The sequence below is a fragment of the Urtica dioica genome, chromosome 7 (assembly GCF_054948205.1).
Source record: "Urtica dioica subsp. dioica isolate 48M chromosome 7, U.dioica_male_clone48M_v1_H2, whole genome shotgun sequence".
Classification (NCBI taxonomy): Eukaryota; Viridiplantae; Streptophyta; class Magnoliopsida; order Rosales; family Urticaceae; genus Urtica; species Urtica dioica.
Window position 1 is genome coordinate 46,380,449 of NC_142762.1, and position 10,323 is coordinate 46,390,771.

General features: G+C 35.6%; 1 pseudogene; it reads left to right on the top strand.

The window, feature by feature from the left end:
• The first annotated feature begins 1,042 nt into the window (after window positions 1-1,042).
• LOC149392220 (cytochrome P450 82A4 pseudogene) lies at window positions 1,043-1,913 on the top strand (annotated as a pseudogene).
• Window positions 1,914-10,323: the final 8,410 nt, after the last annotated feature.

Here is a 10,323-nt window from a genome sequence, read left to right on the forward strand (position 1 = left end):
ACTAGGTACGTCATGGAGATGGACTTACCTGCTCGATAAAAAAATAAGGATAAGTTTGTATGCCTAAGCTTACAGCAGATTTTACTCCTGATTTGACAGTGCATGAGTAAATAATTGATGAAAAACAACATATTTCAGCGGTGGAAGTGCTAGATGTATTGATGTTTTATAATGTGTTTGACCAACTTTGAAATACTAGCGGTGCATATATATGTTTATCGATTAGGTAGCTAGTTTTGTCTTATACGCCTCGTATAAGTCAATATTTTGAACATTTTTTTTTAATTTCATTCATACGTAATAAATAATCAATTGTATATGGATACTTAACTCGGTACTCAAGTGTTTTTGTTTGCTTGCTAACCAAGAAACGTGAGACTCCCAGAGTCTTTTTTTTCCCTTATAAATATATCACAACATGTAACAAATGTAACGCAAGATCATATTTATTTGAACATGTAACAAATAATTTGAATTCTCCAAAATACCCTTAATAGATTAAATATTTATTTACCATGTTATTAAAAAAATCAAAATCCCTCTTTATAAAAAAAAATCCTTAACTTTTTATGAAGAAATTTTTTTAATTTAATTTTTTTGTATATAGAATAGAAAATAAAACATTATTTCATTAAGGGTATTTTGGGGAGTTCAAATTTTTTTTTTTTTGTAAAAAATAAACGAAAATGGTGATATTTGTAATATAGCATTTTTTAGGAGACGTATATGTCATTTATATTAAATTGAAGGGATATGTCTGATATTTCTATAAATTGAAAGGATAAATCTCGCATTTCGATTAAACACGAGGAATACTCTTGATATTTTCTCATAAGAATATGATATATGACACATACGTCAAATAGTATAAGCATATATTGTATTTCTCATACCTTAACCCTATTGGTACCTAGGGTGGAAATGTCGGAGGAATAAAATACAGATGATTATGATCTAGAGTCAAACACGGTTTTGGTCGAAATTATCTGTCAAGTAAAAAATTGATAGAAGTTAATTTTAACTAGTTTAAAAAATAAAACCATTAAGCCCAGGCAATAAATTAGGGTTTTTTCCATGTATTTCACAGAATTTGATAGCTGGGGGTACAGACACAACAACAGTAACCCTAACATGGGCCATATCACTCTTGCTAAACAACCGCGACGCACTGAAAAAGGCTCAAGACGAACTCGATCGCTGTGTCGGCAAGAACAGAGTCGTTGATGTCTCAGATGTTACCGAGCTTCCGTACATCCAAGCAATAGTCAAAGAGACTCTACGACTATACCCCGCGGCCCCACTTTCGGGGCCCCACATGGTCACAAAAGACTGCACCATCGGCGGCTACCATGCCCCCAAAGGCACTCGGGTCATCACCAACCTCTGGAAGATCCAAACAGACCCGGCTCAGTGGCCCGATCAGCCTCTCGAATTCAAGCCCGACAGGTTTCTCACAGCCACCCACAGAGACGTCGATGTTCGGGGTCACAGTTTCGAGCTGATTCCGTTCGGCAGCGGAAGAAGATCTTGTCCGGGCATTTCCTTTGCACTCCAGTTTGTGAGCTTCACGCTGGCTAGGCTTCTCCAAGGGTTTGACATCTCAACCCCGCAAAACTACAGCGTTGATATGACGGAGGGTTTTGGGCTCACCAATCTCAAAGTGACTCCGCTTGATGTTCTCGTCAAGCCTCGCTTGCCTGCTGAGCTTTATGCATAATATATAATAATAATAATAATAATAATAATAATAATAATAATAATAATAATGTATCGTATGCATTTGGCTGTATGATTTTGCACTAGTAAAAGCGTATCGTAAGTTTTGATTTCCTTGTTGGTAGGAGTGGAACATATCGTTGTCTGTAATAAATAGTTCCTTTTCTTTTTAAATATATTACGTGTATTCGGATTTTGCTCTGAATATCTTTTTAAGTAATTAAGCTAACTTGTTAAATAGTGAATCTTTCATGAATTACAAATAAATAAATATTTGAATAATATAGACAATTTGAATATTTTATATATATTCTTTTATGTATTTACGTAAATTTAGCAATATTAATAATTATAAATAACAAAAATTTGCTCTATAATAATTTTATTATATTTATAACACTACATTTCTAGCTAATCCTTTTAAAAATTTCCTTAGCCTTTTTATTACTTTATTATTTAATTCAATTGTACTTAGAGATAAGGACTCTATAAAAAGTCTTGTATCATTTTTTTTTTGAGAAATAAAAATTAAAGGCGGTTGCCTTTGTTTGTGTTTCTTGTAATCTAGCGTAACTATCCGAGTCTTTTTCATATACATAAACATATTAAAACACGCAACTAAAGTGAAACATCAGAGCAGATCATATCTAAAGAATTAAACAAACATTAGCTGCAATAAGCTACCTTGTAGTGCAGTATTATAAGCTTTTTAATGGTATTCCTACCTTGTAGTGCAGTATTCTTTGTGATATCCTATTATTGTTAATGTTTTAGTAGGAAGTGGCTGGTTTTTCCGAGGATAAAGTTACACCCCCTGAGGCCTCTGGAGGATGGCCTAAATCTGGCCATATCTTTACTTGCTCAAAGGCCCAACACCTTCCCATAAAACCCTAGGCGCGCTTGCGGATAAGTACGGCCCGATATTCTCAATCCGAATCGGGTCCCTCCGAGGCCTCGTGATAAGCAGCTCCGAGATGGCCAAACAATGCTTCACGGCCTGACTTGATCTACGGGAAGCATTTCGCCTACGACACCGCCATGTTCGGTTTCGTGCCCTACGGCCCTTTTTGGCGTGAGATTCGAAAGATCTCCACCGTCGAATTGCTCTTGAACCACCGGCTCGAGATGCTCAAACACGTTAGGGTCTCCGAGGTGGAGAGTTTCTTGAAGGACCTGCACAAACAATATGCACTAACGAATCAAGCCACGCGCGGTGGAGATGAAGCAGTGGCTTTCGGACCTGACTCTCGACGTTGTCCTCAGAAAGGTTGCCGGTAAGCGCTACTCTACGTGTGACGATCACGACGTGAAAGAATCGAGAACGGTAAAGAATGCGATAAGGTAGTTCTTTAGGCTTCAAACTGACACTGGTGTTGAAATCAAATAAAGAAACATACCTGTATAACCAGAAACACCACACGCCGCTATCTATTTCGCCAGTAACATGACTGAAGAACTGCGTTTTTAATGCCTAACGGGCACACATCATTATCAATATACACTAGGACAAAAAATGTTATCCGGTGCGACGAATGTCGCACCGAATACTTCAAATGCCGCACCTAAAAGTTTATTAGGTGCGACATTAGGTGCGACGGCGTCGCACCGGATAACCCGTAGCAAAAGGCATTAGGTGCGACATGTCGCACCTAATAGTCATACCTCTAGGTGCGACATATCAGGTGCGACAATGTCCCACCTAATATGTTTTTTAAATTAAAAAAAATTACAAAATCAGAAATAGAGGGGGGGGGGGATGCTGATCGATCCAGGCGGCGGGGCGGGGGGCTGGTCCAACCGGCGGTGGGGCGGGCGGGCAGGGGGCTGGTTCAGGCGGCGGTGGGGCGGGGTGGGGGGCTGGTCCAGGCGGCGGTGGGGCGGGCGGGAATGGGGCTGGTCCAGGCGGCGGGGCGGGGCTGGTCCAGGCGACGGCGGGGTAGGCTGGGAGAGAGAGACAGAGTGAGAGATGGCCGGTGAGACAGAGAGAGAGAGAGAAATAGAGGGGGACGTACCAGGGAGGGCCGGCAGCGGCGGAGCGGAGAGGGACGGCGGCGGAGACTGGCTGAGAGAGAGAGACAGAGTGAGACGGTGAGAGACGGCCGGTGAGATATAGAGAGAGAGATGGGGACGTACCAGGATGGGCCGGCAGCGGCGGAGCGGGGAAGGACGGCGGCGGGGGCTGGCTGAGAGAGAGAGACCTTGTGAGACGGTGAGAGAGAGAGTGAGTGAATGTGTGAAAAAATGAGAAAAGTCGGGTTTAAAACCCTAATAATCATATTGGGTGCGACAATGTCGCACCCAATATGAAATCCCAGATCCAAAAAAAAAATTCGGCGGGATTCGCTGACAAATTTAATTTCAAAACTCATTGGGTGCGACATTTGTCGCACCTAAAGGTATACCTTTAGGTGCGACAATTTCATATTAGGTGCGACATTGTCGCACCGAATAAGACTAAATATTAGCGAAATTTTTAGTCATCCGGACGAGTATCCGGTGCGACATGTCGCACCTAATATGGGCTTAGGTGCGACTATTAGGTGCGACATGTCGCACCTAATACCTTTCCGCACCCAATATGTTAATTTGTAGTAGTGATATGAAGGAAGCAGCTGCGAATTTGCATTTAAAATTCTAATGTCCTTCTCAGAAACAGGACACTCAATCACACCACACCCTGTATCAGTTAAAAAGAAATGGTCATTGGTCTAATAAGACTGCGAAATAATACAAATATACCACAGGAGAGACCTTGCCTTGATTTTGTGCAAGAGTTCAAGATCAATACCCAGCAAGCAGAGGGGACAGCCCTCGTCTTTAAATCAATTTCACCATCTAGAGCAGAGCCCCGAGGGATCAGATGTCTGCAATTATAAGTTATATAATTGGATTTAAAAAATTTCCTTGGATGAGGAAGAAATGACTGAGCTATACACCTCTACATAGCAGAGGCCATGTAGATCATATGTTTTTATGAAAATCATTACTTCGTGAATTCCAACCTACTCGACCAAAAGGTACATCCACTTGATGTTGCGTACACAAGACCCTTGACGGGGAATAGAAAGCATTCCATAGACCTCTTTGTAGCAAAAACTTTGTAAGTAAATAGCAGTTTGCTTCAAGCCTACAAAAATATAGATCGAAAATAAGAGAGCAATAATCAATGAAATTTAAATCAGACCAAAAATGTATATAACCCAGGGAAAGAAGAAGCAGACCCTTTTGAGAATTCTTGAGAAGGGAACCGAGTAACACTACCACATTTACAGAATTTTGTAACTTGATACATGACTCTTCAACGTATTTGTGTTCTCGATCATTGGCGCTACCTTCCCTTGGAGAATGATGTACTCTAATAGTAGATTTTGGATTATATCTGTTGACCGTTGAGCAATCACCTGGTGGTATATACTTGGATTAGCGGAAATCAGCCCACCAATTTGGCAAGAACAGTAAAGTTCCTCTGATGCTTTAGAAATGAACCATTTTTTATCAGATAGTTTTTCGAAATTGGAGTAAAAGAAAATCGACATGTCTTACCAGTACACTGTAGCACAGAGTAGCTTCCATCATCTTTTTAATTGCAGTCATCTTCTCAATCTCCTTGAGAATCTGGATATCGAAACCACACCATCTCTCGTTATCATCTTCTTCTCCGATTTTTTAGGAATTTATATGTATCTCCTTGGTGTAACACCTATTAGGTCATCATGGCCTAATTGAGATGCCACTTTCGTTTCAGAAACGAGAGTTGAGTAAAACCAGCCTCAATCTCAAAACAGTCACAACAAAGAAAGCCATTATCACAAATATACAGTGTGTTTTAGTTAGCGAGAGATAGTGCATCAGCAGTGGCATAATCCTATCCCAAATCTTCAAGCTGACCCGACACAAATCACATATTAATCAACAATGAAGGAATGACAAATGACAAAGTACCCCCTCGTAAAGTTCTGTTTCCATGGAAAAGCGGTACATCGAGGAAGCCCATAATCTCAAAACACCCCTTACATTTATCACAATCATGGTGGAGAATCGACTTGTACCATGAACTTTGAAAAAAAAAGAAAAAAAAAAAAGAGAGTACATATTCGTACAGACGACAATTGCTTCGATACTTCAGTCCGGACCATATTCATCTCAAACAATAAAATAACTCACAGGTAATCAAATGGCCTCGGATTCACGCAATCCATTATTTATCAACGATCTTCTTCAACCCAGATTTAGACGGCGGTGTCTGTCGAAACCCTAAATCGCCGGCCATTGTTTTCAACCGAGAATAAGTTACTATTTTGCTAATAGATTTTTTCCAATTCGCTATTTTGTTACTAGATTCGTAATAAGTTATATTTATCAACCAAATGTTCAACAATTATTAAGAGTATTTTAAACAAAAAGTATGAACGAATCTTAGATTTCTCAAAATTCAAAAGTCAACGAAATTTTGTCGACATTCCGGTCTCAAGATCTCGTCCAAAGCGACATTCAGCTCCAATGGGTTAGCCATCGACAAGTGACGCCTCACGATTGCGATTGGAAAAAAAAAAAGAAAAAAAAAAGGCATTACATATGTCAAGGATTGGGATCAGTTGGCTAATTTTGTCATCGAGCATTCCAAAGCTCACATTGTTGATGCGAGCATAGTACGTAAGTTTTTGGGATTATTCTAATAGTATGACTAGGTTGTATTGTTTTCCCGTTACCCAATCTTATGTTTTTTTTTTCTCGATTTTTATGACAAATGATTTTAATCAAAATACTAAATTACCCCTATCAAATATTTTACTCTTCTATTTTTTTCATATTTGTCGTATTTTTCTCGTTTTCTCTCTCCACGTATTTGTTTATAATTTTTAATTGCAATTAATAACCCTAAATAATTTATTGATAAATATTAACGGTTATTAACTACATGGTTTAAGAAGAAAAGTTAGAAACCCATAAATTCATTAACACTTATTAATTATAAGCAATTAAAATGATTTTTGTTTAAAATAAGAATTAAGATCATTACTACTATTAAAGTTCCACTGCGATTAGAGGATTTGTGGTGTGTTTTTTTTTTAGAGAAGATGATAATTTTACTTTAATTTATCTTTTGCATTTAAGTTTCTAAGCCTTGTTGATGACTTAGTCATTTATTGGGTTCTTAGTTCGAGGTTTTGTTGAACTTTTGGCAGTGCAAACACTCCAATTCTATAATCGAATCATTGTTGTTTTGAAATATCATTTTATCTTGTTAAGAGATGTAAAATATTTTTACTCTTGAATTTCATACCCATTATCTATTAAAAGCCCAGGTAACTTTTATATTTATATATAAAAAAAAAATCATCACTATTATTATTAAGTTGTAAAGTCTTAACAATAACTTGGTCTCACAGAATAAAAATATGTTAACAATATCTAAAAAATAAAATATGTTAGCAATAAATATATATATATGTATATATATATATATATATATATATATTAATAAATTTTACATGTTTTATATATATGTCGAAATCAATTTAATATGAGAATCTCACACATACATCGTTTGATGGTCCTGAGTTCAAGTCTCATAGACTGCAGAAATACATGCCATTTAGAATTTATCCTAAATTATGCAATATTGGTCAATAGTGGCACATGCGCTTGCATTGCTAATATATCTTATAATATTGGCCAATACTGTCACTTTTTTTTTAAAGACCATAACCAACTAATAACATCAAATTGCTGCAACTTTTATACTAAATTAATGCAACTATCACATCAAACAGTATTTTCATTCCAACCCACGACATTACTTCATAGTAATTGCGTATCAACTCCTCGATTACTTTTTTTTTTATATATAAATAGTAATCTTATAAATATTATATTATTTTTTTCTATATCAACAATATCAAATTAATTTATAATAATATTAAATATTATGTTAATATCACAAAAGTGATAAATAAATAAAAATCACCTTGAAAAAACAAACATGTCTTATTCATAGGTTTTACATTAACATTATTTTTCATGAGTAAACTTAAATGCTCAAAATAAATTAAAGCAAAAAAATAAAGAATAATACTTTTGTTCAAGTAATTTAAATTTGTGTTTTATATGATTATGCATGCACTTTTATTTTGTTTTGTCTATAATGTCGTGTGTGTTAAGTTTAATTTTTATTCAGAATATATTTGTATGTTTATTAGTGTAATTTGTGTGGTATTGTATTTAGTGTGTATTGTGTTTCATTAATGTTTATGTACTTTTTTAATGTTATATTATTTACCCTTTTTTAATTAATGATATGTAATTTATTTTTATAAATGATTTAAATTACGGTCAAAATAAAAAAAGGATGTATTTGCAAATAAGAATTGTGTTACACCAATTTGGTGTTGATGAATAGTTTCACATTAAATTTGGTGTGAAATTATTTATTACATCAAATTTTACATTAATTTGATGTAATTTAATGTGGGTTGGAATGATCTTCATATTAAATGTGTCACTTCTCATGCTAATTTGACTTGAGTTTGAGATGAGCTAAGAGAATTATAAACTTTAGTTATAAATTCTAAATATTAATTATAAAAATGATAATGTGGTTAGTTTTTTTTATTATTTTTTTTTTTTAGTGACAAGGATAAGGCGGTTCCCACAATTTGCTATGAGCCTATAAGGTAGAGCCATCTCAACCGAAGCTCCTACCACATGGACACTCCACTGTGTGTATATACTATATACTATATGTCCACTTGAAAACTCGCTGAAGAGCTTGGGACCCACAATCCACATGTCAACATGCTGCGTAATTTGTTTGTGTGTGCGACTTGATGCAGAGACAGTCAAAACAAGAAAAAGGATTAAATAATAAGACAAAGTAGCGGGTCCCACTTAGTTTTGTTTTTTGTTTTTTTTTTGCTGTGTCACACAGAGCAACTGGTCATACCTGCTTCCTCTGTGTTTTTTGCCACATTTTAGCTGGGTAACTTTGACCAGTTTTTTGAATATTTTTTCTTAAAAAAAACATTCGGATGATGTGTCGTGTGAACAATTCGAGTTCTAAATTGTTGTTACGTTATATGTTGGCTTTATTTTTTAGTATAAGTTGTATGGAAAGATGTCGATATTCATGCTTTACCTTCTGGTAAGACATCATTCCTCCTGTGCGCAGACAGTATTTCTGACAAATTTCCGGTTTTGTCAGATTGCCTCGCTGGTGACTTTACTGCGTGATATTCTTGCTAGAATGGGTAAGAAAACCCTAGATACACTTCCAGGTAATTGTACAGCTGCTATAAAAGCCTTGCGCTACCCCCTTAGCAGTCTGACACTTTATCAAAATACTTAGAGCTCCTAGACGTGCAAGACCGGCGGATTGGGAGGCTTTGTGTTTTGATAAGAGCTGTGTCATTCACCAAATACTATTCCAAAAAGATCGAGTGTTTGAATGATTTGGGTTCTGTGTTTACGTGATTGAAGACTCACGTGCGTTTGAAGACTAAAGTCATCCGAACATAGGCGTTTGCTCGAAGAGTGGAATTGAGGAGGATCTCAAATTCAGGGGGAGTTCCTGGTCTAGGTATTCACTCGTGGTAATAGTCTCTAGGGCGTTGATTTTGTGTTGTAATCATATAAGACATTGCTTGTACTATTGACTACTATATAGTGAAATCATTTTCACTGGCAGAGTGCCCCCAGACGTAGGTGATGTTGCACCAAACTGGGTAACCATATTGTGTGTCGTTTAATTATTTGTCGCACTGTTTGTTGATTATCCATTATCTGTGTTCAAGCAAGTTGTCGGACACATTGTCAACACATTGTGTGCGACATCTTACCTTTGTGACTAATCAGAATTTCATAAATAATCCCTTTCTGTATTACGTAAATTTGATAATGTTAATAAAAATGCATGACTATTTACTTACAGTAAACTAAAAATTGAGTACATAAAATTTTATTATGTTTACAAAATGCATGAAGATTTTATTATGTTTATAAGACTATAAATATATAACTATATATATTAGTAAATTTGGCCATGCAATTTTTTTTGGCATAAAAATAGATAAATATTTTATACCTTAAATTATACAAATGTTGTGCGATTTGCTAGATTGAAATTTTAAATTTAATGGTAGTGACGTTGTCAATTACAAATATATATAGTTGAGCTATAATATATATAGTTATATGGGCTAGTTCAAAATTTTCTATTCTATGGATAAAATTAAATTAATTCAAAGTTCTACATGTGCAATCTACGTTCTTCTCCCGCCATTTCATTCTATTTCCTTAGCATGGTTTGGAGTGAGGAAAAAATGAGCGGATGAATTAAATATGATGGAAGAGAAATAAAAGAGAAATTTAAAAAATTGATTGGTATAATATGAGAGATTATTCTCCATCATATGTTGTTTGATAAACAAAAAATAGAGAGAGGAATGATAAATACCTATTGTATTAAAATTACTTTATCATCATTATTGTTACATATAGTAGTAATATTTTAATAACTGCTATATTTGAAAATTACGGAGTTTTAGATTTCCATCATTCCTAACCCATCCAAATAAGATGGGGTTAATTTTGATGGGCCTTAGAAAATCA